The 5,528-nt window shown below is 41.9% G+C and overlaps 1 pseudogene; it reads right to left on the bottom strand.

Annotated features, from left to right (window-relative positions):
• Positions 1-535, bottom strand: part of LOC100953686 — an 18,745-nt pseudogene extending 18,210 nt beyond the window's left edge.
• Between the last annotated feature and the right edge of the window lie 4,993 nt (positions 536-5,528).

The following is a 5,528-nucleotide window of genomic DNA, read 5'->3' on the forward strand; positions in this document are numbered from 1 at the left end:
AAGAAGAGAGAGAGAGGAAGGAAGGAAGGAAGGAAGGAAGGAAGGAAGGAAGGAAGGAAGGAAGGAAGGAAGGAAGGAAGGAAGGAAGGAAATGGATAAATGAACCTTTTTCTTTTTTTGCAAGAGGTTAAGTAGGAGATTCAATTTGATTCTTCTAGAGAGAGGAATAAAGGAGTTGAAAGTAGGTCTTAATTTCACAGTCATCATCTGTACAAATTCTTCATAGCTGACTTGTCCATCTCCATTGATCTGCTTCTCTGATCATTTCATCTACTTCTTCATCTGTTAGTTTTTCTCCTAAGTTTCTCTGAGGTGATGTAGTTCTGCTGCACTGACATAACCATTGCCATCCTTGTCAAAGACTCAGAATGCCTCACAGATTTCTTCTTTGCTATCTATATCTTTCACTTTTCTAGTGATTTTAGTCAAAAATTCTGGGAAGTCAATGGTGCCATTACCATCAGCATCCACTTCGTCAATCATATCCTGCAATTCAGCTTCTGTTGGGTTCTGACCCAGAGACCTCATGACAGTTCCAAGTTCCTTCGTTGTGACCATGCAGTGGCCATTTTTATGAATAGATTTCTTTATGTTAGTTCTCAGTATTAGCCTCAATCCCATTCATGTTGCTTGCCACCCATAATCTGAATTCCATCTACATCTGTCATTTCAACAATTTCTTTTTGGTTGGAGTTCAGTACTGGACAGACATTGTGATCCTTTGAGGGTGTCAAGACAACCTGTCTTTTCATGTTACCAGAGTTCTTATCATGTTTCCTTCTCATTTTGGGACTCTTCTCTTAACTCAAAACAGATAGTAGATATGATACACTTATTCTTCTCTGCTGGGGCCTCTCACGTTCAGTTAAGAGAGAGAAGGATATCCGGATGGTGTGCTTGACTCCTATTCTGGAAGCTTGACCAGGCAAGAGAGAGGTGGCTGCCCTGTGAACCCCTTTTAACACTGCTTTTCTGCTGTACCTCCCCCCCCCCATTTCCCCGTGGCTGTTACAGAGCCACTGTGGCCTGTAGTGCAAGGCTACCTGCAAGGTGATGTCAGCCAATGGGATGGGGTGCATGTATCAGATGGAGCAAACCCAGAGGGCATAAGGAACACATGTGTGGGCTGGGGCAGCCCACAAAGACAAGCATGCAGCTGGGACAGGGTGTTCCTATAGCAGCACAGAATAGGCCTCTGCAGTGGGGTACCTGCTTGAGACACTGCAGGTCCCTAGCAGGTGGCCTGCCCAGGTCCAAAGGTGGAGATTGTATAGCCTTTGGTTCCACCTGGGGCCTGTCAGGCATTGGCAGTGGTGGTCCAGGAGCCCCAACAGTGGGCAGCAGGTACTGAAGGCTACCGGTATGTGCTCCCCCTGGTTTGGAAGAAGATATGACTGAGTAAGATCACCCAGACCATAGCAACACTTCCCAGTCTGTGGTCTCCTGCTCTGTCCCAGTCTCCCAGTGGTGATGGTGGGGGATGCATGGCATCTGCCCCTGGGGCACATCTGAGTGTCAAGATGTCCTGCTCTCTCCCCACCTGATAGGGTAAAGAGGGAGGTAGCCGTTCTGGATTTGATCCCTGGGTAGAAAAAGCCCTCCAGGACTAGAAAGTCACAATGATGCCAGCCAAAGTCCCTGGGGCTCACCAGCCAGTGGTACCTTCTATCCTCAGCAATGCTGCTTCACAGCCTCCAGTCAGGTCTCTGCATCTGTCTTAGAAGCCTGCTGCCATGGAGGGATCCTCCTGCCTTTCCAGTTGCAGTCTCCTTGGGGGGAAGCATGGAGCCCCAGGGTTCTCTCCTCTGTCTCTTCCCCACAGGCAAATGCGCCTTCCCCTGGTACCTCCAGTCCTACAAAGCAGGTCGGCTCACTTCTCTCTTCTTCACTTTCCTTCCACCTCTTCTCTGTTGATTACCATCACTCTCTCTTAGCTGATCAACCCAAAGGTGAAAATATCTAAATAAATATATACACATTCATACACACACACACATATTCATCACTTTCAATCTCTCCATGACAACAACATCATGCAGTCTGCTTCTGAAACACCATCTTGGCCCTTGAAAACTGTTGAAAAATAATAAAATAAAAATAATAATTTTATATAAAATTAGAGATACTTGGTTGCATCCAATGGTATACAAGTTCCTTACAATCAGTATAGATTTTCCCCAACTTCATGACAGTGGAAAGGGCCAGGCTATTCTGGCCTTGAGAAAAATTATCCCTAACTTTTAAGTATTGGGCTCAGAAAATAGTACCTCAGAATGAAGGCTTCAGAAGTGAAAGTTTTTCTCTGAACTTCTCCTGTCCTCCCATCTCTTAGTTCTATTCTCCCTTGATGCTACCCAGAGAAACCAGAGTTGAGACAGACCCAGAGATTTCTTTTATAGAATTGTTGGTTCCCTGAAGCATGAAAATAGAGTAGTATTTTTTTTTTTTTTGAGACAGAGCTTCAAGCTGTCCCCCTGGGTAGAGTGCTGTGGCATCACAGCTCACAGCAACCTCCAACTCCTGGGCCCAAGCAAGTCTCCCACCTCAACCTCCCAAGTATCTGGGACCACAGGCGCCCCCACAATGCCCAGCTATTTTTTGGTTGCTGCCGTCATTGTTGTTTGGCTGGCCCAAGCTGGATTCGAACCCGCCACCTTGGGTGTATGTGGCTGGCGCCTTAGCCACTTGAGCCACAGGCGCTGAGCCAATAGAGTAGTATTTTGAGCCCTGTCATAGGAAGTTTCTGGCACTTGGCTAGCCTTGATAAGTAAATTGGCAACGTGATGGGCACAGTGGCCTTGAAGTGAAGTGGAATCAGGAGGTGTTTTGGTTCTCTATAAAAACTAAAATATAGCACCTTAGCATGTTTTTTAATTGTTCAGAATATCACTACCCCTGCCCCTGGTGGAAAATGCAGATAAGGAGGTAAAGAGGAATTAAACTTGTTAACAGAAAAACAAAACAAAACAAAAAACAAACTCTGTAAAATAGTTTAAAGATGTTTATTCTGAGCCAAACGTGAGTGACTACAACCCAGAGAACATATCTCAAGAGGTCCTAAGAAAATGTGTCCTAGGCATCTAGGTTACATGAAAATTTGATCAAAAGAGAAAATTAAATTTCACCTTACCATTAATGTATCATTAACATTAAAGGTAATTTTAGTAAAACCTTATAAATAAATCTATCCAATCTTAATCAGTTTGACCATAAAGTAAATTGTTTTTGTTTTTGTTTTTTTTTTTGAGACAGAGCCTCAAGTTGTCCCCCTGGGTGAGTACTGTGTCATCACAGCTCATAGCAACCTCCAATTCCTGGGCTCAAGTGAGTCTCCTGCCTCAGCCTCCCAGGTAGCTCAACGCCCGGCTATTTGTTTGGTTGCAGCGGTCATTGCTGTTTGGCAGCCCAGGCTGGATTCGAACCCACCACCTTAGGTGTATGTGGCTGGCGCCTTAGCCACTTGAACCATAGGCGCTGAGCCCAAATTAAGATTTCTATAAGCCTTTTATAACCTCTTATAATATGGCCATTGTCTTTTCTTATATATGTTTAGTTTTATCTTTTTCCTTAATTTAAAACAATGCCTAAAACTTCTAAACTAGGAAAAATTACTCTTTCTTTAGCAAACACCACATTTTTGTCTTCTTATAACCCCCTTTTCCCTTCAAAAAAACACATCCTAATTTTTTAATATACTTTTTATGTAGAACGATTTCTCTTATATCTTATGGTTTTAACTGTATTAATCAATTACATATTTATATATATATTTAATTATAATGTTAACTCTTAGTAAACCTTATTTTTCAATAAAAAGCCTTTGAGGTAAATAACTTTAATTATGTACCAGATACAGAATGCAGGTCAAAAAACAGTGTCCAGAGAACCTAATCTATTCTTTAGTGTTGCTAAGAGGCATAGCTGGGTCAGGGAGGATGACCAGGTGTCCCTAGGCCTCAGCACATTCCAGAGTTTTAAATCTAAAGACGTAAGCTCACACACAAGTCAAGCAAGAATCAAAACTATCACAAAAACAATTCTCTGAGCTTAAACCATTTATAACTTACCTGACCGGGATGTTGAGGAAAAAAATGTCTGACTTAAATTTGAAAAACTTTTTTACTTTACCAATACTTCTAAATCTTTATTTATCAAAAATTATTAAAGTCACATGAACTTGAAAAGCTTCTGGGGTCAGGCAAAGTGGCTCCAGCCTATAATCCTAGCACTCTAGGAAGCCAAGCAGGGTGGATCACTTAGTTCAGGAATTTGAAAGCAGCCTGAACAAGAGCAAGACCCTGTCTTTACTAAAAACAGTAAAATGAGCTGGACATGGTGGTGCAGGCCTGGAGTCCGGCTCCTCTGGAAGCTGAGGCAAGAGAATTGCTCAAGCTCAAGAGTTTGAGGTCCCTGTGAACTATGATGCCATGGCACTCTACCCAGGGTGACTCAGTGAGATTCTGTCTCAAAAAAAAAAAAGAAAGAAAGAAAGAAAAAGAAAAGAAAAGAAAGCATTTGGGCTAGGTATTTAATTTGTGAGTATTCATGTTTAAGTTGATTTAATGCCAAGTATAGACAACATATAAACATATGAATAGACACGTACACGAATGCAGACACAACATATATGCATGTACACAAAAAGACTTTTTGATTTTAGAATTTTAGCTGTAAGTCAAGTAAAACTCATGAGTTTAAAATGACAATTGGATCAAACTATGTTTTTGTGAAGAGAAAAGATTAAAGTTTTACCTAGAGAAGCCCTTTGTTGAGTTTTAGAGAAACCAGGAGCACATTTACATCTCAAAGCACAGAAAGGGATTTAAACTTTTTGAAAGAAGAGATTTGGTTATGTCAGAGAGAGATGAAAACTGGATATGAAAGTAACACAAAAGCCTAGGACTTTATCACAGGATCTTACAAGGAGACATACAGAGGAGGTTAGAGGAAATTCAGAAATCTCACCAAAATAATAACCAGTTAAATGTCAGAATGCGTCACCTTGGAAACCAACGTAGCTAGTTAGGTGGTCTTTTAATTTAGTCTAATTCCTAACTGGACCACCAAATTCATTTCAGGTCCCCAAAAGAGAGATGCCGTGGAACTGAGCCAGGCAGTGTTTTTACAGCGCACTTTACACTACACAGACGTGTTTAAAGCATACCCTTTCTTACCTAGTGCACAAAGAAAGGAGAACCCCTCTGTAAGTACAGTAGAATTTCCAGAAGTTGACCCCCCAAGGCACTATAGCAAACTGGTCAACACAGAGAGGTGGCCAACATAAGGAACTAGGCCTACTGTAGATACCTACACAGGTCAGCTTAAGAAGGTGATCAACATACGGAGAGGCTCAACTACAGAGGTTCTCCTGTTTGCCCAGCCATTACACACACCAAAGTCAAATATTCTCATAATACAAAGTAATTTATAGCACCCCCCAACCAAGGAGGTAACATGATATAAAAGACAGCAGTATTTTATTTACCTGAGAGGAATTCGTCCCTAACTCTTTAGACTACACGAGGAAA

Source organism: Otolemur garnettii, unplaced genomic scaffold (assembly GCF_000181295.1).
Source record: "Otolemur garnettii isolate 467f Iridium unplaced genomic scaffold, OtoGar3 scaffold00070, whole genome shotgun sequence".
In the NCBI taxonomy this organism is placed as follows: Eukaryota; Metazoa; Chordata; class Mammalia; order Primates; family Galagidae; genus Otolemur; species Otolemur garnettii.